The sequence below is a fragment of the Pseudoliparis swirei genome, chromosome 8 (assembly GCF_029220125.1).
Source record: "Pseudoliparis swirei isolate HS2019 ecotype Mariana Trench chromosome 8, NWPU_hadal_v1, whole genome shotgun sequence".
NCBI lineage: Eukaryota > Metazoa > Chordata > Actinopteri > Perciformes > Liparidae > Pseudoliparis > Pseudoliparis swirei.
The window spans coordinates 1503141-1525996 of NC_079395.1; the positions used below are offsets into that span (position 1 = coordinate 1503141).

At 44.7% G+C, this 22856-nt stretch overlaps 1 protein-coding gene and 1 pseudogene across 4 annotated transcripts in view; one reads left to right on the forward strand and one right to left on the reverse strand.

Annotated features, from left to right (window-relative positions):
- The window catches only part of LOC130198232 (uncharacterized), a 61649-nt gene that overhangs the window by 27834 nt on the left and 10959 nt on the right, over positions 1-22856 (reverse strand). The window lies entirely within an intron of this gene.
- LOC130198207 (tripartite motif-containing protein 16-like) lies at positions 2067-6688 on the forward strand (annotated as a pseudogene).

A 22856-nucleotide genomic window follows, 5' to 3' on the forward strand; every position in this document is an offset into this window, starting at 1 on the left:
GCTTTCAAAACCCCACGAAACCCCCTGCTGGCCAAGTGCATAATCACAGGCAGCTGTATCTGAACCACATAATGTGATGCATTGCATTTTTGTGTCTGTTATGGCTGTTGGGAATGACTATGAATTACAAAAATGTATGACCAAATCATTTCTGTCCAAAAATGATCACATATGTGTATAATAAATAAATTTTTTATGTATTCTGTGTGTGTAAATGTTCCCAAAATGGGAGCATCATATGATGTGGTAGGTTGTGTAATAATGTTATTATGTCACTTTAGGAAAATGGCATGGGCTTAAGCAGGCAGAGGACAGTGAACGTGTGTGTGTGTAACTAGGAAGAGGGGACTGAATATGCTTGTGTAACTTGGACAGTGATGTACAGGACAAGGGACATTTTATTCATTTTTATTCAGAAATAACAGTTTCTCAACAGTTCCATCTTATCACCTATCCTTCTCTCCTCACTCTCCTAACTCCCCAAACTATCTCTCTCTCTAAACTCTCCAAAACTCTCAACCAACAACCCACATTTTGAATGAGGGGTTTATATTGCTGTCAAACCTCCCGGCAATATCTGAACCACTTCCCGAAGCAGTCACGTGGTACAGCCGGGCAGCGAGGCTTCGGACGTCATCATTTTTGGCTCCTCCCCTAAATGAAGCAAGCCTCGATACGCGCTTCGAGGAAACGCCCCCTCCATTACTCGACACACGCTTCGAAGCGTCGGCACATCTCGTAACAACACTACTATCAACCAACCGCCGGCATATGTGTTTCATGGCAGAGGAGATTGCCGCCGTAGGTGGAAAAGTCTCAGAGACACGTATCAAAGAGAGAAGAAGAGAGAGAGCAGCGAGAAGCGCAGCGGGAGAGCAGCTCAGTCCACTAAAAAGTGGAAGTACTCTGCGGTCCTGTGGTTCCTCGACCCATTTATTACTCCGCGTCCGGTGTGAACGCACCATTACTGAGTCTGGCTGGTTGCCGACTTCCTGTTCTACAAACTGGTTTCTTGGTCTGTGGCAACAATATTAAGGTGTGAGATCATGGAATTATTCATGGAGTAATTGAACAACTTCTGACCTCCACATATGAATTATACTTGTAGTCTAGCTTTAAAATACATGTTGCGTGTCGACGTGAAGAGGAGTCACAAGCTTACGCCTCTGAGCCCTCGTGCTCGTGGAGAATAACAGGAGACGGTATTCATCATCACGACTGGTTGCTCGCTGCCTCGGCATCTCATGTCAGATCCTGTTGTCGTGTTCCACTTGAGACAGCTGCTTTGCATCAGAGCGTCGACTTCGACCCAGAGAGTTACATGTAGAGATGGCGTCTGCAGCAGAGAGATTTATAACAACATGAAGGCATGCAGAGGGCGAGCCGGGGGAACGTTAGACTCTGTGAGGGAGAGGCTCCTGACTGACTGCTTCTACCTGCTCGGCTGCTTCAATGACAGGCAGCAAACTGATTCAGGAGGACAAACAAATCACTGGGACAAACCTCAGCAGGCAAACTGGATTTGAGGAAGAGTTGTAGAAATATGGAGCAATCATCCACATCTGAGCAGCACATAAATATGTTAAAATGAAGAAAGTGAGGTGATGTAAAACATGGAGCAGGTTGTAACAGAGTCTTTGTCTGTAAATGAGGAACAAAGTTCACATTCACAGCGCCGCTCCTCCTCCAGGAATGACGTACAGCTTGATAAGCCCCTCCCTCTTCCTCCTGCTCTCAAACACAGGCGGCTGCACTCTGTCCACACACTTCCTGATTCCCTCCCACTAGAGCTGACACGCCCCGTTCACTGAACCGTCACATGTTGTTCACATCAGAAGTCAAAGCAGAGTCGCTTCTGAGGAAGTGAAACTCAGGCAGTCGTTGCTCCTGAGAGGTGAAAAGGAGCAGAAAGGAGTTCAGCCTCGAATCTTCGGCCCGGTGTGTGTGTGTGTGTGTTCCTTCTTCTTGTTATTGAAGTTGTCCCTGAGGAGGAGAGGCGGCTGTTGGACCTTGAACGCATCTTCCCAGCTTCCAGTGAGTGAACGCAACGGGGAGCCGCAAAGAAACATGAATCCAACTTTGAACAACCAAAACATGAACAAGGGCGACACGGTGAGTCACGTGATCTGGTCGTGTGGCCGTGTGCGTCAGGGCACGTTCCTCTTTTCTTTCTTCTCTTCTTTCTTTCGGGGGTGAACATGTCCTGAACTCTGTCTTGTAAACGTGACGGACTTCTGTTGGACAGGATCGATCGTGGATTTGGATTTGGACCGTGACGAAGGGGGCGTGGCTGTGAGTGACGTGGATGTTTCTCTGTATCCAGTGTTTCAGTTTTTCTCGATCGCTAAGACACATTTCTTGAAACTCAAAACAGTTTGACCTGTGCTCAAAATCAAACACTGCTCTCAAATCATGAATTCAGTGATCCATATAATATTCACTATCAAGCAGTCAGAAAACAATACACCAATAAATAGAAAACACATTGTTCAAAACAGATAGTTCTCAGGGAGAAGTAGATTTTTAATCTCAGAACAAATTTCATACGAAGGAAAACATGTTTGATGAGTCGCTACACATTGATAGATTTCCTCCTGTGCTTTGCTCTCTGCATTTCTTTTGTTCTTCCTCCTCCTTGTACCCTATTGTTACAGGACTGCACTCTGCAGCTCACAGCGTGTCCTTTGTCTCGGTCAGACGGTCATTCTTGTTCTTTGTTGGGATGAAGCTGCAACCAGTCAACATGTATTGGTCCGTCCTGTCAGCGTAACAATAGAAAGCAGGATGGTCAAGGCCCCACGGTGAGTTCATGGTCCATGATCCAGCCTCCAATGCACTGCGGGCCTCCTGCAGTCGACACTCCTCCAGTGAAGGGAGTCAACATGTCACCAACGGGCTTCTTCTGGTCTCCGGGGCGGAGCACTGTTACCACATCACAAGCAACATGTCCTCTCCTGAGGCGCCGGGGGAAGAAGCCTCTTGTGTGTCTTTGAAGCAGCTGCAGAGAGCGGAGTCCAGAACATGTGCGACCACCGAGAGACGGGAGCATCCTGACCCCGCCCCCTGAACGCCGTCACCATGGCGACGCACAACATCGGCTCACATCGGGCTGAGTCCAAGTCCTGCTGCCCTCGTCGTCTGTGGACCATCACATGGTCTCTGGCTGCTGCTCCAGGGTCGCCACGGGTTACACTCTGTGTCCTCTTCCTCCTCTCCTCCTCCTCTTCCTCCTCGTCGCCCACCTCGCATACGCCCTCCTCCTCCTCGTCGCCCACCTCGCATACGCCTTCCTCCTCTTCCTCCTCATCGCCCACCTCGCATACGCCCTCCTCCTCTTCCTCCTCGTCGCCCACCTCGCATACGCCCTCCTCCTCGTCGCCCACCTCGCATACGCCCTCCTCCTCCTCCTCCTCATCGCCCACCTCGCATACGCCCTCCTCCGCCTCCTCCTCGTCGCCCACCTTGCATACACACTTGCCCTCATCCTCTCACATTGTTTCTTCTATCCATTCTCAGACTTTCTCCTTCCCACCTTCAACCACCTGTTTGCTCTCCACTGGCTTATTTAGGTTGTGTCACATCATTTGATACGAGTTAAATCCATTTAGAGTGATTGTGTTGATCCATGACGTGTGTTCTCTCTTTGTATTTCATCGTTGCCCCTTGTGTTTACAGTATGGATGACGTGTGCATTAGAGGGCAGAATGTGTTTTGGGACTGAGGATGTTTTAGAGTTTTGCTGAAAAGTCTAAGTGAGATCTGCAAATTGTATTTTGTGAAATAGTTTACGGTATTGACAACAGACTATTGCACAGTTGGCTAAATGAGTTCAGGCGCCTGAGAACTTTGTTCAACCAATGGGTTTTAGTGTTTTAGCAATTGAGAAAAACTGTAATGGGTTTTGACCTCTGGGTGACCTCGACCCACGTGACTGAAAGGGCCACGCACGGGTCCATTTGTGTGGTTCTAAGACTACAGATGTGTAACCTGTGGCTCTATTTTAATTATTGTAACTCAGGTTTATGGACTAGTCACCAGGTTCAGCTACAGAGTTCAATTGTTGTGGGGAAAAAACACTAAATTAAATAGTTCAGTTTTTAAGAGTTTTACTGGGATTCAACAAAAATCAATTAAAATCACACACATATATTTATAATGAATAATAAACTTTAAGGTGGTCAGTCATCCGTGTGGTCCACCCTGTGGGCAGCTCTCCATCTGATATCAAGTGGTGCTCCAAGTGATCATCTGCTTCATTAACGTTAACCTGCTACTCAGTCAGACTTACAAAAACATTTGTTATCCTTTGGGATGTTTCAGATGCAAAACTTTGTTTTTGGATTATTATTTTTGTTAAATTTTTTTCACGCCCTCTTTCAGCTCCTCCTCCAGGAATGAAGTACAGCTTGATAAGCCCCTCCCTCTTCCTCCTGCTCTCAAACACAGGCGGCTGCACTCTGTCCACACACTTCCTGGTTCCCTCCCACTAGAGCTGACACGCCCCGTTCACTGAACCGTCACATGTTGTTCACATCAGAAGTCAAAGCAGAGTCGCTTCTGAGGAAGTGAAACTCAGACAGTCGTTGCTCCTGAGAGGTGAAATGGAGCAGAAAGGAGTTCAGCTGGATCGGGAAACCTTCTCTTGTTCCATCTGTCTGGATCTCCTGAAGGATCCGGTGACTATTCCCTGTGGACACAGCTACTGCATGAACTGTATTAAAGCCCACTGGGAGGAAGAGGAGGGGAAGAAACTCCTCAGCTGCCCTCAGTGTAGGCAGACCTTCACACTGAGGCCTGTCCTGCTGAAGAACACCATGTTGGCAGTTCTAGTGGAGCAGCTGAAGAAGACTGGACTCCAAGCTGCTCCTGCTGATCACTGCTATGCTGGAGCTGAAGATGTGGCCTGTGATGTCTGCACTGGGAGGAGACTGAAGGCCTTCAAGTCCTGTCTGGTGTGTCTGGCTTCTTACTGTGAGAAACACCTCCAGCCTCATTATGATGCACCTGCATATGAGAAACACAAGCTGGTGGAGCCCTCCAACCAGCTCCAGGAGAACATCTGCTCTCGTCATGACGAGGTGATGAAGATGTTCTGCCGTACTGATCAGCAGTGTATCTGTTACCTCTGCTCTGTGGATGAACATAAAGGCCACGACACAGTCTCAGCTGCAGCAGAAAGGACCGAGAGGCAGAGAGAGCTGGAGGGGAGTCGACTCAACATCCAGCAGAGGATCCAGGACCGAGAGAAAGACCTGAAGCTGCTCCATCAGGAGGTGGAGGCCCTCAACCTCTCTGCTGATAAAACAGTGGAGGACAGTGAGAAGATCTTCACTGAGCTGATCCGGCTCATGGAGAACAGAAGCTCTGACGTGAAGCAGCAGGTCAGATCCCGGCAGAGAACTGAAGTGAGTCGAGTCCAAGAGCTTCAGGAGAAGCTGGAGCAGGAGATCACTGAGCTGAAGAGGAACGAGGCTGAGCTGAAGCTGCTGTCACACACAGAGGATCTCAAGCAGTTTCTCCTCCACTACCCCTCACTGTCACCACGCGCTGAGTCTACACACTCGTCCGGCATCGATATCCGTCCTCTGAGACACTTTGAGGACGTGACGGCGGCTGTGTCAGAAGTCAGAGATAAACTACAGGACGTTCTGGGGGACAAGTGGACAAACGTCTCACTGGCAGTGACTGAAGTGGACGTTTTACTGTCTCCTTCACAAGCAGAGCCCGAGACCAGAGCTGGATTCTTAAGGTATTCATGTGACATCACTCTGGATCCAAACACAGCACACACACGTCTGTTATTATCTGATGGGAACAGAAAAGCAACATTAATGAGAGAAGAACAGTCTTATTCTAGTCACTCAGACAGGTTCACTTCATGGTGGCAGGTCCTGAGTAGAGAGAGTCTGACTGGACGTTGTTACTGGGAGGTGGAGAGGAGCAAGAGTTCATGTAGCCGTCTCATACAAGAATATCAGCAGAACAGGGAGCGGGGATGAATGTGTGTTTGGATACAATAATAAATCTTGGGCGTTACTTTGTCACAATAACAGTTTTACATTGTATCACAACAAAGTCCAAACTCCCGTCTCTGGTCCTCAGTCCTCCAGATTAGGAGTGTACCTGGATCACAGAGCAGGTGTTCTGTCCTTCTACAGCGTCTCTGACACCATGACTCTCCTCCACAGAGTCCAGACCACATTCACTCAGCCTCTCTATGCTGGACTTGGGTTTGATTATTATTCTCCTGGAGACACTGCTGAGTTCAGTAAACTCAAATAGACAGAAGTGAGTTCAGGGACATCTGGTTAAAGTCTGTGTTTTAAGTCTGAAACTTATTTTGTTTCCATCATCGTCGCTGAGCAGACTTTTCTTCACCTGTCAATCAAACCTTGTGGGCGGGACTTGTCCATCTTCTCCTTGTTGTTGTGTAGGTGTCTGAGTTCCTGTAGGTGGCGCTCCTTCCTGTGTGTGTTGAGTCATGGAGGCTCTCACTGCTCATGATGCTCTTTGTTTACCTGAACTCATATTTCTCTGCAGGGAAATGTAAAATGCTCTGAGCTCTAAATGTTTGATGAATATTGTTATTGATGTATTCTTTAATTTAAGTTTCTCTTCCTCTGCATGGGTCTTAAAGAGAGAAAGCACCAGAGCTTCTTTATCGGAGATATTTTGTTCTTAGAACTTCATGCAAATTATTTAGGGCTGGGCACGTTAACGCGTTAATCGTGCGTTAGCATAACATTAATTAACGTCGACAATTATTTTATCGCGCATTAACGCATGTTTTTTTTGTTTTGTTTTTTTATTTTATTTTTTTCTCTTTTTTTTAGACAAAAGACAATACATAGACATAACACCTAGAGGACTATAAACAATGCAGACGACAGAACAATGGACATAACATCATAAAGTCAGAGTATTTGTGGGGGAAAAAGAATCTCAACAAATGACGGCAGGTATGAGACTCAAGACACACGTCACACGGAGAATACACGAGCTGGATGAAAAGGAGAGGACTGCAAAGCGACAGCTTCACAACGTGCTGCTCTCATGGGGACGACTGGACATCGGGTGACCAGACGTCCAGTTTTCCGGACATGTCCTGCTTTTGAGCCCTAAAAATGCGTCCGGCAGGGATTCCAAAACGTCCGGGATTTTGCTTGTCGGATATTTGTTTTCTCTGGGTTTTCATAAACTCGTATTTACCCCTGACAAGTTTTGGAAATGGTATCTCCCTTCTTACGTGAGCTCTGACGGTTTAGAGGACAGTCATTGGTCGACCGATCTCAGGGTTGCCAGATACACGATAATTATCCTCCAAAGACAACCATTTTGAGCCTTTGATGCGATACTTCACCATCTCCAATCTGGCAACACGGAGCACCGTGGCGCCTGCACTAGTCCATTGTTGTTTGCGGCATGCTATACACTACAACCAGCATCGCCCGCTCCCATAGCGCACTACGCGCTGTCGTAGGGCACAAAGTCCTGAGGGGCTCCACAAAATAGGCAACTAAAAATCCTCATAGTTATAATAATTATAATGCCGATATTATTTCAGTCTAGAAATATTAGGCACCTTTTAGGCATGTATATCACAAAACAGGCAGAACAAGAGATGTTTAATCTCAGCCCCAGACGAAGTGTCCTCTTTTTCACAAACTCAAATCTGGCCACCCTACTGGACATCACTCGGTAACCACAATGACCTCGGAGTGACTGTGCATTATATTGATGAGAAGTGGGCGCTGCATTCACATGCCCTGACTGATGAACACAGAGGAGACACATGATGCTGAAACGTGCGCGGGACACTTTACTGAAGTTGCACAGCAGTGGAATGTGTCAGATAAAGTCACCACACTGAGCAGATAGAGCACCAGAGATGATCGCTGCTGCGACGACTGCCTTTGATCATGACCCTGCTTCAGTCTCCAGCGTTCTGTCACAGTGTCTCTGCATAACTGCATTTGACAATGTCCTGACAGATTTTATGGCACTTTAGTTCATATGGCAGAACATTTAAAATAAGTGTCAAGTTCTAGGAATTGACAAACTGCACTGAAAGTGTTTTCTGGTGTCTCGCTCTAACAGGGACAACACATGTTATGGCACTTTCATTCATATGGCAGAACATTTCAAATAGAAGTGCGCTATACACTACTTTTGAATGAATTATTGGATTTTGCGTATACAAATGCGATTAATCGCGATTAATCAGGGAAATCATGCGATTAATCGCGAGTAAAAATGTTAATCGTTGCCCAGCCCTAAAATTATTATATTAATACATCTGTGAGAATAAATGTTGTTGTTGTTGTTGTTTTCCCAATCAACGTACACATGATGTATTGTGTTGCATTATAAAATAAAGTATCATAATCAGTAAGTAAATCTCTCATTGTTCTTTTCCATAACGGAGGTGGTGGTCCAACACGTCTCACAGACTTCACTGAAGGTTTCATGTGACGTTCAGGTTCTCTCCGCGTCGGCTTCACTTCTCAAACCCGGAGGTCGGCTCCTCTGGAGGTCACGAGTGTGACCCTGTTTCCTGCATGTGGTGTGTGTGCTGTGCCTTTAAGTGTCTGAACCAGGGATGTGAAAGAGGTGAGCGCTCCCCAGCTGAGTGCTTCTGCTCTTCCGGTCCACTGTGTCCTGACTCACGGTGTCGCTGTGGAAGCGAGGCGCCAACCCTCTGGTTCCCCCTCAGGGAAACACCCAGAATGCACTGGGGCCAGAGGCCACTGGACCGGAAACACAGGACTCAGACGGGTGGAGTCACTTCTACATTTAATACATGCATCAAAGTGCACAGACAAGAAAGTAAAGCATGTGGGGTTAAATAAAAACATAACGTATACAGTCACACAATGTGTTGGTCATTTAGGAGTCACGCCCACTTACACTAAATAAAATGTACCTGTTGACAGCAACAATAAAAGGCCCACGCTAAGATGGCTGCTCTCTCACTGTGTGCTCTCTCAGGTGTGTCTGACTACAGGAAGAAAGGCCCAGGTGAGCTTCCCACTCCCTTGTCTGCCTGTCTGCCTCTCCGGTCGCCTCGTCCCTCACAGACAGGACCTCTCCTTTGCGGCGTTGCCCCGAGTGATGGAGTCGCTGTGCCTCTCCATCCTCAGGAGGAGGCGTGGCCTCGGCTCCATCCTCAGGAGGAGGCGTGGCCTCGGCTCCATCCTCAGGAGGAGGCGTGGCCTCGGCTCCATCGGGGCGTCACGACGTCTTCAGGTCGTTTTCGTCAGCAACGCGAGCAGCAACACACACGCTCGGGACAAAAGAATCCTGCTCAAAGGTTCTGGCTCCAGTCAAAGTCTGCAAGGTTCTATGAGAACATGAACACCAAGTGGTTCTCCAAAAGTATTTATCGTTGGGCGAAAATGGGCTCAGTCATCGTGAGATTATTATATATTACACTGTTAGATTATTGCTATTGACGCATTTTAATGTTCATTCGTGACATTGCTGTGTGGTTTAATTATAACATGCTTATTTATATTTCATTTGCTTATTTAATAAATAAATAAAACTATCTGCAATAAATTCAGTCGAGTGAAAATAAATATATTTCCTGTCGTATCTTGACTTCCAGTTCAAGGAAGTGTCGCTTATAAATGATGTCATCCAGGTCAAGGTTCAGATCGGAGAATAAAGATGGACGCATACTGCGCGTATATGATCACACGAGTACTGAGTGTTTTTACTGAGACAACTAAATGTCAGTACACACACGTAAATACCACATGGTGTCAGAATAGTTTGCTTCTCATCGAACCTGACGACGGAAGATGGAGAACGCATGGCGTCCCCACGCCACGGATGGATTGGGAGTCATCTAACCTGCCCGACGCATGGAGAAAGTTTCGCCAACATGTGGAGCTAATGTTTTCCGGCCCGCTAAGCGCTAAAGAGGAGGAGGAAAAGTGCAGTTATCTACTCCTGTGGATCGGTGAGAAAGGCAGAGATGTATACAACACATGGACCCTCACGGCAGATGAGAGAAAGGTCCTCCAAACGTACCATGGGAAGTTTGAAGCACATGTAACGCCCAAAGCTAACCCCATTTTCTCGCGATATAAATTCCATGAAAAGATACAAACGGATTGTGAAAGTTTTGACCAGTTTGTGACTGAGCTAAAGCTGCTAGTAAAGGACTGCAACTACCCTCACGCTGATGAGATGATTAGAGACCGGATTGTTTTCGCTACAAACTCTCCAAGAGTCCGGGAGAAATTACTCTGTCATGGTCCGGATCTAACGCTCGAGAAAGCGATAGACATTGCGCGCTCACACGAGCTATCGCAGCAGCAGCTAAAGACGATGGGTTTCCCCGCTGCTCACACAGCCAGCCAGTCTGTCCATGCAGTTAGCAGAAGGCCGTTCAGTTCCGAACAAAGATACGGACCAAAGTTTACTGGCGGCAACGACAGCAACAGCGTCACGCACGGCAAGGAGTGTGGAGCATGCGGAAGAGAACACGGTCGCACGGAGGAGTGTCCCGCGAAAGGACGTCAGTGTAACAAGTGCAAGAAGCCCAACCACTTTGCTAATATGTGTAGGACGAAAACACTATCAGCCAACAAAGTACAAGCCCAAGAAAGTGCATACTGTTACAGAAAGCACGGAACAGGTACCAGTGGATCTGTACATTGACACTATTATAAAGAAAAACGAAAATACAGCAAGGGAACAGGCATTTGCAGAGGTGGAAATAGGGAAGGCAAGGCACAAGCTAAAGCTCAAGATAGATACAGGTGCCCAGACTAATGTGATACCAGTAAACATATTTCACAAAATATTAGGAAGTATTACATTAGGTCCATCAGGCAGCAATATCTCAGGATATGGTGGACAGAGACTTGAAGTGAAAGGAACTTGCAAGTTAGCATGCAGATACAGGCAGAAAACAGCCATGTTAGATTTTGACATCGTGTATGCAGAGAATGCCCCACCTGTATTGGGCCGACGTGCATGTTTAGATTTAAACATGATCAAGCTAGTGCACATGGTTGACGCACAACCAAAAACACACGCCAGCATCACAGGAGAGTTTGCTGGCGTATTTGAAGGCATTGGACTTTTCCTGGAGAATGCACCTTTCACCTTAAACCCTCAGCAACACCGGTGGTTTGCCCACCACGCCGCATCCCATATGCCCTGCGCAACAGACTCAAAGATGAGCTTGATGATATGGAAAAAAAGGACATAATCCAAAAGGTCACAGAGCCGACTGAGTGGGTGAATGCACTAGTGGCAGTGGAAAAACCTAAAACAGGAAAGCTTAGGGTGTGTTTAGATCCCCGCGCCCTAAACAAAGCTATCCAGAGACCCCACTATCCACTTCCCACTCTAGATGATGTCACACCAAGACGAGCTGGAGCACAGTACTTCAGCGTACTAGACTCTAGATCTGGATACTGGACAATAAAACTCAGCCAGGAATCATCCATGCTGACCACGTTCAACAGCATCTACGGCAGATATCGGTTCAACAGGCTCCCGTTTGGAATCATTTCTGCACAGGATGAGTTCCAGAGGAGAGTTGACGAGGCCTACGAGGGGCTTCAAGGTGTCGCAGCCACAGTGGATGACATTCTGGTGTATGGCCGCACTAAAGAGGAGCACGATGCCAACCTGTGCGCCATGCTGGAGAGAACCAGAGAGAATGAATAAAGCTCAACAAAGACAAAAGCATCATCTGCGTAACTGAGGTGAGCTACTTTGGACATAAACTGACAAGAGAAGGCATCAAGCCCGACCCCAGCAAAGTCAAAGCAATTAAAGAAATGAGCCCCCCACGCAGCAGAGCTGGAGACCATACTGGGCATGGTCACCTACCTCTCCAGGTTTGCACCCAGACTTTCAGAGACAGTCGCCCCGCTCAGACAACTGCTGAAAGAGAACAGTGAGTTCATGTGGGACTCAAACCAAGACGTTGCATTCCAGCAAATGAAAGACTTACTCACACAGGAGCCCGGCCCAGTGCTCACATACTTGACTACACAAAAGAGGTGAAACTACAGGTCGATGCTTCAAAATGCGGCTTAGGAGCAGTTTTGCTTCAGGGAGAAAAACCAGTCGCATACGCATCCAAGACACTGAATGAGACCGAAGAAAATTACGCTCAAATTGAAAAAGAGCTGTACGCAGTGCTCTTTGGATGCAAACGCTTTCACCAATATCTGTACGGACGACAGGTGACTGTCGAGTCAGACCACAAACCGTTGGAGTCAATCATGCGGAAACCCTTGGCAGCAGCACCTGCGCCTACAACGCATGATACTGCAACTACAAAGGTGCGACATTACCATGACACACAAGCCTGGAAAACAAATCGGTCATGGACGCATCTCCAGAAAGCGGTTGAGTGTAATGATAACTCTTTAAGTGAAGGCATGGATTTACAAATCCATACGGTGATCAGCAGTGCACCGGTGAGTGATCGCAAAATGGCAGAAATCAAAGCCGCCACAGCACAAGATGAGCAACTCTCAATGTTGAGACAAGTTATCCAAGCAGGATGGCCCGAGTCAAACAAACGATGTCCGTCTGCTATCGCTGAGTATTGGAATCATCGGGACGAGATATCAGAGACTAATGGGATCCTGCTCAAAGGTGAGAAAATCATCGTGCCTCACTCACTCAGAGCTGAAATGCTTTCACGCATACACACAGGACACTTAGGGATGGAGAAGTGTAAGCAGCGAGCAAGAGACGTCCTGTTTTGGCCAGGAATGTGCAAACGGATAGAGGCACTAGTCGGATCTTGCAGCATCTGCCTTGAGCGGCGCAGCTCCAATGCAAAGGAACCGATGCTCTCACATCCTATCCCAGAACGACCTTGGCAAACAGGAGCCACAGACTTGTTCACATGGAACAGTGTTGACTATATAGTTCTTGTTGACTATTATAGCAGGTACTTTGAGGTAGAGAAAATCACCAACCTCACATCTACAACTGTCATAAAAAAGCTGAAATCCATGTTCGCCAGATTTGGAATACCAAAGACAGTAGTCAGTGACAATGGACCTTGCTACAGTTCACAAGAGTTCAGAGGTTTCGCTCACGCATGGGACTTTGAGCATACCACAAGCAGCCCGCTGGACCCGCAGAGGAATGGTTTGGCTGAAAACACTGTTCAGACTGTCAAAGCCCTCATGGACAAAGCACATGCACAGCAGATAGACCCGTACCTCAGTTTACTGGAACACAGAAACACACCAGTTGATGGACTGAAGTCGCCAGTGCAGCTGCTGATGAGCAGGCGTTTGCGCTCAATTCTACCAGCACAGAGAAACAACTGCAACCTGAACTGGTCTGTCGCAGCGTCGTTCACAGCAGAAGGCAACTGTGCCAGCAGAGACAGAAACAATATGACGACAGGAATGCTACGACACGACCGGCACTACCAGAAGGAGCTATGGTCCGTTTCCAGCTTCCAACAGGGACATGGGAACCCGCAACAGTCGTCGAGCCAGCAGGTACCCAGAGATCCTACAATATTCCCACTGATGGAGGTCACACGCTCAGGCGTAACCGGCGTCACCTCTTGCAGACGTGTGAAAGTGGAGCTGACCCGGTACTTCCACCAAACAACCACGAGATGGAGGTTGAGGACACTGAGTCTCGAGCAGTACAGCAGGACCCTGCAGGTCATACAGGTTCCAAAGAGCCACCAGACTGGACGACCACGAGATCAGGCCGCATCTCAAAGCCACCAGACAGATTGAACTTGTGATACCCAGCATTCGAAAAACGGAGGGATATGTTCATGAAAATGTTACATTTATCATAGTTGAAATGCCATTGAGTCACAGCTGTTCATATGATAACTGATAGTTTGTGTATCCTTCAGTAATCCAATGTTCTTGAAGATTTGGCATACATAACTGCCCATATTCAGTTTGTTTTGAAATGTTTAAGTAAGTGATGTTTACTATTTAATTTGGCAGCTATAGTCATGTTTATTTCAAAAGAAGGGGGATGTAGTACCTTGACTTCCGGTTCAAGGAAGTGTCGCTTGTAAATGATGTCATCCAGGTGGGTGTTCAGATCGGAGAATAAAGATGGACGCATACTGCGCCGTATATGATCACGCGAATACCGAGTGTCTTACTTAGACAATTAAATGTCAGTACACACACGTAAATATTACAGCTCTTAGATCTGATCACAAACGCCACACTATATACGCCATACGTTGTTATGTTGTCATGGTAACAGGATATATTCAAGTCCTACAGTCTCTCACACTCGAGCTCTTAACAGGTGACGTCAGGGAGCCTTTGAGGGTTCAGGGTTTATTATATATTCAAATGTCATTGTATTGGGTCATCCAACAACAACAGAACACACCAGCCTCGACCTTTAGTCTGACTTTTCAACATGTAAACGTCTAAACAGAATGAAAGTCCATCACCAGGTGGCGCTAGAGGACCACCAAACCAGAGAGAGTCCAAGCCTGCAGACTGGAGAACTGTCGTCCAGCTGGGTTTTCTCTCTTCTTTACTGCTCACATGAACGTCTCACTTGTGTCAAAATAAAACCTTTTTTTTAACAACATGATGCAGACATTCACATTCATCTCTCAAAGCATCAACAGCACACTGAATGCCCTTTGTTTACCTTTTTCCTTTTCTCACACAGAGGGTTCCAGTGCATTCAATCTACTCTCCTTTCAATAAATACATAACAGAGCAGAAGGTGTACATGTTTCACAAAAACACACAGAGCAGCTGAATGATGCAGGAATCAATAAAGTTACTTCTAACTATTCCAGGTAAGTTTCACATCTTTAACATATTGTCATGTATTTATTATTTATTGTTGACGGTGTGGCGAGACAAGGGTGTGGTTTGAGTTATAGAGGACAGTAACTAATCGTATTAGGAGCACAACAACGACACCTTATGAATGTCCCTAAAGAGGAAGTTGTGCTCCAGCATCAGGAACTCAAAGGGCCGATTCATGATACTGAGGAGCAGGAGACGTGGTTCACTAAACAATCTTCATTTTTACACTCAATAATCACAACAAAGATCATAGTACACACCAACTGTTTCTAATAAAGAGCCATATATACAACTATTTATAGAGATGTGTGTGACCTCTGTGAGATGTCTCCTGGCCAAATGAATGTCATGGAGCATTGTTTATTTAACATAGAAATACATATGTATGTAGCCCTGGGGGGTAATAATAATAAGAATAAAAATAAGCCACAAAGATCGATATATTTATATATATATATATTGTCTTGATTGATTGATTGGGCACACAGGTGTCAATTGGTCTCACCTGGTGGGGGCGGGGTTTAGAAGTTAAAAGGTGAAAGGAGAGATGAGAGATGATGGGTGAATGAAGTGTGAAGGTGCGTACTGCTGCAGAAAGACACTGCGACAGAAAGACACTGCGGCAGAAAGACACGGTGGCGGAAAGACACTGCACCCGGAAAGAAGGACGGCGCTGGAAGGAAGGAGCTGCAACAGGCCTGCAACGTGTTGGGGAGCGTGAGTGTGTGTGAGTGTGTATGTGGGCCCAATGGGGGGGGTAAATTAAGTGATTAATCACCATCATCATCAATGTTATCAATTTGTTTGGAGAAATCCAGTTTCTTTGTTTGATTGTTTTGTTTGTTTGGATTGTATTATTGGTTTGTTAATTTCCTATATGGTCGATCCAATTGATCACTAAAATCATGCTCAATAATAATGGAGACATGAACCCAACCACCCCATCTTTCTAATTCAAAGTTTTGGGGTGCTACATGTATATATTTATATTTATTTATGAATATAGAAATTTATACAGTCTTTATTCATGTATTTAAATATATATATATTTTCAATATGTATATATATTAGGGCTGTGAAACGATTAAAATTTTTAATCGGATTAATCACAGGTTTTTGTGGATTAATCATGATTAATCACATATTACCGATATTCTCGGTATATTTTGTGAGAACATAGAGATTTATGACAAAAGACGGATATATACATTTATACATTCTTCTATACAATGGTGCTGCAACTCAGCAGTTATTTAGCAGTTTTCTTCCATATGGAACATTAATACATCTTCATCCTAAACAGAATGTTTAACCCTCCTGTTACCTTAGGGTCAATTTGACCCCATTCAATGTTTAATGTCGGTGTTCTTTGGGGTCAATTTGATCCCAGGCTTTTCACTGTGTCAAACATATCAGAAATATCAACTTTTTTATTTATTTAAAGGGCTATTTAGGTAGTCAACAAACAAACATAAAGTACCTCACACCTAAACTTGGGAAGCAATATTAATTCTAATAATTTTCTGGAGGTTTTAATTGCTGGGGTCAAATTGACCCCGAGGGTAAAATATGTTAGTAAATGTAAAGGTAACAGGAGGGTTAAACAGAGCATTATTCTATTGTTTGTCAACCATTAACTCCACCATGATACAATCTAAAGGTGGACAGATTGACAAGTGACTTTTTGCTCGGTCCCGATGCGCGCGCACGGAGCTCTGTGGCGCGCCAGACGGAGATCGATAAGTGTTAACGCAACGCGTAGAGACAGAAATGACATGCTGCTGTGGAGATACGATCAACAACAGACGTTTAGTTTAATAAAAGAACAAAGACGTGCTCTAGAGAACATGTCAGGGGGCGGGCCAATCTCTTTAATGTCATGCGATCTACCAACACTACGCCGCGATCGACTGGCAGGTCGCGATCGACGTGTTGAGACCCTGATCTACAGGAAGTAAAAGTCGCCACAAGGTTTCCGTAGGTGAACCTGCGGAAGGATCATTACCGATGAACAGACCGTCTGCATGAAAGCGGACAGAGTTCAGATTGAAGTGGTGGATTGGAAGCTCATTTTGCAAGTGACTTTTTTTTCGGCCCGACGACCAACAACAGACGGATTGGAAGCTCATTCTGCGCATGCGTTAAAAAAAAAAAAACTAGTTAAACCTGTAATTGGATTAACGCGTTATTTTTCACAGCACTAATATATATATAAATACATATATATTAAAGAAAAATATTTACAAAACATCTCTCTCTCTATATATAAATATAAATACTAGGGCTGTCAATCGATCAAAAAAAATTAACTAATTAATCGCACATTTTGAAATTGCGATTTATTAATCGCGATTAAAAGTTTTTTCCTTCTTTTTAAAGACAAAACTTCACACAGAGCTGTGTTTTCAAAGAGGCTCCTACATATACAGTGCCAGCGAGGTATTTAATATCGTGGATGATAAATTGTTTCTTCAGTGAAACATCAGATTAGTAAACAAAAAGAAGTATATTGAGACCCCATTGGTCCTGTCATCTTTAACATTGAACAGCAGCAGAACCAGTGGCCTTGGTAACTGACTGACATTCACATATGTCACGTTAACCCTCTGGAGGCTGAGGGCATTTTATACATTTTACAAAAAAAATTAAATTCACCCTTTAAAGTCTTTTGCATGTGACACACCCCCACGTGTTATACATCAAACATTCCAGAACAATCTCAGCTCTGAAATGAGCGTCATTGTCCTCGCGCCGTGTCCTCTGGTTCTCTGTCTGACAGGCTGCTAAATGAGCCTCACCTGTGAGGTGGGAGGTCCTTTGTGATTTACTGAGTGTTCATTGGTTGTTTTTTCCCCGAAATGTTGACAGACAAACGGATTGACAAATCACGTTGAAGGTTTCGTGTGACGAGTTCTTTCCGCGCCACATCACCCGACACGTCGCCCCTCCGTACCTCTGTGTATCAGACAGGGGCGGCTTGTCCATAAGGGCGATTGGGGCGACGCACTGCCTCGGGGGAAAAGAAAAAAGAAAAGAAAAAAGTTGCATTCTCCCACTAGACGTCTGCTCTGCCTCTGTATGTCATTGTCCAATCAGGTAACAGTCATTCAGTTAGTTTAAAGTCGTGCTTCAAATGGCCCGGCGACTTTGGGCGAAATGAAAATCGCCCCAGATCTCTCCCATTGACTCCAATGTTAAACCCATTTTTTTCACAAAACAGAGCTCTCAATGCATTCTCTATGGCTTCCGGGAGGAGTCGTCCCTCCAGGTCTTGTCATCAGTAATCGACGTAAAAGCGTCTCAGTACGTCATACAGCTTCGACAGAGGCGTATTCAGTCGGCCAGTGCTCAGGGCAACAGCAGCGATTCAATTCTTTCTTTGAAAGAGACTCTTCGGTCGGCGTAACAATGAAGACACATTGGCAACAATAGAAGTAGGACCTCCTAGACCAGCGGTCGCCAACCCGTCGATCGGTCGATCTCGGAGACGTTCCCTGTCGATCTCCAAAATAAAATGAAAATAAAATCAGAAACACATTGTTCCTCATTCTCGAACATTTTCAAAAGTGTCTTCTGAAACGTTTTCTTCCTGACGATCGACGTCAGAAAAGATCTCCGCCTGATTTTAATGAACGCCTGTAAACGGGTTCTCTGACAGCCGTGTTCTCAGCTGTGCTCCCCGAAAGAGGAACGTATACTACAGGTGAGGCGCAGGGGAAATGCAGAAAGACCTTTATTGATAACTTCACATATTACACACGGTCAAAGTACACCGACATAAAACTAAGTCATGAATAAATACATGTTGAAATGCCTGTACCTTCTTGTAAATGTTTACGTTTCGGCATTAACAAGTCGCGCATGCGCGACAGCCGAGATTCTTGGCGACTTGCCAGGTCTTACCTCCGTGACTTCGGCTTTTCTGCTGTTGCCCTTCAAAACAAAAACTCAACATTGAGCTGTTCTCTTGTCTGGTGGAGCAATCTGGTTTACTTGAAAGTGATTGCAATTGTATTTCTTCTATTATTTGAAAAAGCATAGATGCAGGAGTCACAAATGGGGATCTCATATTTATTATTATGATAATTATTTAAATCTTGTTGAAAAAATTACCAAATGAAAGACCAGGAGCTGGATTACTGACAGACAGCTCACAGACTGTCTGTCTGCTTATGAACTAACTACAAGCTCACAGACAGAGTTCAGTCAGCCGTCACACTGACTGGAGTCACATGACTTGATGGCATTGTGACGAAGCTACACATAGACAGCTGTCTGAAGGTCTGTGGTTTTGGGTTAATCATTATCCAAAAAATTGCCCCCCCTGAGAATTTATTCAGGAGCCGCCACTGGTATCAGAGGGGGAGACGGAGGAAGGAGAGCAGGAGGAAACCCGACTGATTCATCCACGAGTTAAACTGATTTCTGCTCCTTATTTTCAAGCGAAATAATTGTATTAAACGGAAACAGTGTCAAACCGTACTGCCGCGGTTTGACACTCAGAGTGTAACAACTTCAACGAACACCGGAAGCAAGTCGAAGTGTCCTTGAGCAAGGCACTGAACCCCCAGTTGCTTCTCAGGCGCATCACTGCAGCCCACTGCTCCTTAATAACTAAGGATGGGTTAAATGCAGAGAACTAATTTCCCCTTGTGGATTAATAAAGTATATTAAAAATAAAAAATGTTAAAAATAGCGTTAAAATATTTTAGTGCGTTAACGCAGCCAAATTAATCGTTAATGCTGACAGCCCTAATAAATACACATATATATATATATTAAAGAATTTGACTAAAAAAACATCTTTCTCTATTTCTATATGTAAAAGAAATCTCTATATATTTTTTTAAAGTGTAAACATAAACATATTTATTTATGAATATCGAAAAATATATTTATTTATGTATTTAAATATATACATAAACAAAAAGTATTTCTTCAATATGTATGTATATAAATATAATTACACAGACATATACATTATTATTGTATTATTTAAAAAAACATATCTCTCTCTCTCTATATATATATATACAATAAATCTATATTTAAAAAAATGTTATACATATATAACTACTGATAAAGTAGATTTGTATTTTCTTTCTAATCAACAGACATCACACTCAAACTTTTAAAACCTTTAGGAGGATTCCCTCTGCTGCCCTCTGCTGGCCCTTCTTTAAACGTCCAGTTTGGCTTTTTACGAGGGCCTGAACGTTGCATTTCATTCTCAACCTCACACAGCTGAGGCTCAACACAGAGTAATCATTTAGTCGTGAAGACAAGGACAGCTTTAAATAATCAAAGTACAGGTGGAGCGAGAGACGATGAGAGAAACCAAACGACTGTCCTCTGAGAAACTCAACAGCAGCTCTCAGTTAACGACTCTGCTTCGGTCTGAAAAGGTCTCTGATTGATCATCTGCAAACCTGAAGCTCCTCACTCCACGAACCACGTGTGCATGAACCATGTGAATGAATGCTCCGGTGTTAGTGGAAGACAAAGGGACAGTCCTGACACCAACGAGGACTCTCTCCATCCTGGAGGACGTCAACAGGCTGCTCAAGAGAAGCCCAGAAGACGACCTGCTGAGCAGCAAACAACAGACGCTCATCAAGAAGCTCACGAATGAACCAGATCAGATGATTCTGCAGTTTGTTGGTGATTTATAGGAAAAAATAAATCTGTAGTATTGATCAACTTGATATTGTTCTCATTTAATTGGGTTAAAGTTTCTCTGACTTCTTGAATTGTCGTTAAAGAACTTTGTAATAATTTTGAAGAATTTTTAATGTTATTCTTGATTTTACAGGGAGCCAGTGGAGAGCAGCTAGTGCAGGAGTCATGTGATCTCTTTTCTTAGTTTTAGTGAGAATACGAGCTGCAGCATTCTGGATCAACTGGAGGGACCAAAGAGACTTATTAGAGCAGCCTGATAATAAGGAGTTGCAGTAATCCAGTCTCAAGTGAACGCATGAACCTCTTTTGGCATGTCTGATTTTAAAAATATTGCGTAGATGAAAGAATGCAGTCCTTGAGATTTGCTTTACGTGGAGTTAAAGGACAAGTCCCGATCAAAGATAACGCCGAGATTCTTTACAGTGGTGTTGGATGCCAGGGCAATGCCGTCTACAGAATCCACATCACCAGATAATTGATGTCTGAGGCGCTCAGGGCCGATTAAAATTACTTCGGTTTTGTCTGAGTTTAACATCAGGAAGTTGCAGGTCATCCATGTTTTTATGTCTTTATGACATGCTTGAATTTTACTGAGTTGGTTGGTCTCCTCTGGTTTTATCGATAGATATAGTTGAGTATCATCTGCATAACAATGAAAGTTTATGGAGTGTTCCCTGATAATATTGCCCAAAGGAAGCATGTATAAGGTAAATAAAATTGGTCCAAGCACAGAACCTTGTGGAACTCCGTGACTAACGTTGGTGGTTATCGAGGCGTCATCGTTTACAAATACAAACTGAGATCGATCTGATAAATAGGATTTAAAGCAACTTAGTGCGGTGCCTGAAATGCCAATCGACTGCTCCAGTCTCTGTAACAGGATGTCATGGTCAATGGTGTCAAACAAGACCAGTACAGAGATGAGTCCTCTATCAGCACTAAGGTCTAACAAGACCAGTACAGAGATGAGTCCTCTATCAGCACTAAGGTCGAACAAGACCAGTACAGAGATGAATCCTTTATCTGATGCTATTGGGAGGTCAATAGGCGTGTCCATATTATTGTATGTAAGGAATAAATGTGTCCGTGTATGGAATAAGTTTGTCCATATTCGTGTGTATGGAATAAGTGTGTGTCGCCATGGGAAAGGCGCTCACCTCAGGGGCTGGATGATGACGTTGCCGTGGAGACCTCTCAGTCAGGTGATGTCCCGATCCAGGAACTGATTAATTGAAGACTCAGAAACAAGTGATGTAGTCAAACTGCAATGCAGTCGATGTTTATTTAACACAAGATAAAAAGGTTAACAGCTAAATAAGTAAAACTCGAGCTGATGAGCAACGTGTTTTTCCAAAGAGTGAAGGATCAATATCTGAACGTCTGTATCCGTCTAGAAGGATCTATTCGAACACCTCTATTCCTTCTTTTTATGGACATTTTGCTCAAATTGTTTAAAATAGATTTTTACAGACACTCTGGACTCGCACACCTCTCACACATGATTACAAGACTTTGTGATACAGCATGTACCAAGGAATGACATCGTAGTACACATTACATCAGTTACATACATCACACAGATTATATTGCAGAGTGCGCCACTACATAGGGACTCCACCACAAGTTAGCCGCTCCCGGTATGCGGTCTGCAGCGTAAAGACACCTTAATCCTAGAGTGCTTCAATATAAGAAATAAAATATCTGTTTCAAAGAGCGAACGGAATCGATGCTGCAGAGACCAGTGGAAATACTCACAGTATCGATCGATATGGCAGTAGCAATATTTACAATGAGATGAACCGTAGGACAACAGCACCCTGTGGACCACACGTAACAGCAGCACACAGCTTGAACTCTTCTATGAGGCCCACTGGGTCGTCTGGTTGGCAGCTCTCAGCCAAATGTCCTCAGATGTAGGTTCATCTGCAGGCAGGGTCACGGGCGTCACCTGCATGGATCCCGGGGATGGAGAGAGAGAAAGAGACGTACGAAACACATTCTATCCTGTGTGGACTCTCTTGTGTTTGGTCAGAGTTACTTTTCTTGCAAAACTTTCCCCACAAACATCAGAACTGAATGGTTTCTCTCCTGTGTGTACTCTCATGTGTTCCTTCAGACTTCCCTGTCGTGTAAATCTTTTCATAATCATCACAACTGAATGATTTCTCTCCTGTGTGGACTCTCATGTGTTTCTTCAGATCTCCCTGTTGTGTAAATCTTTTCCCACAAACATCACAACTGAATGGTTTCTCTCCTGTGTGGACTCTCATGTGTGTCGTCAGACTTGCCTGTTGTGTAAATCTTTTCCCACAATCATCACAACTGAATGGTTTCTCTCCTGTGTGGACTCTCATGTGTTTCTTCAGATTT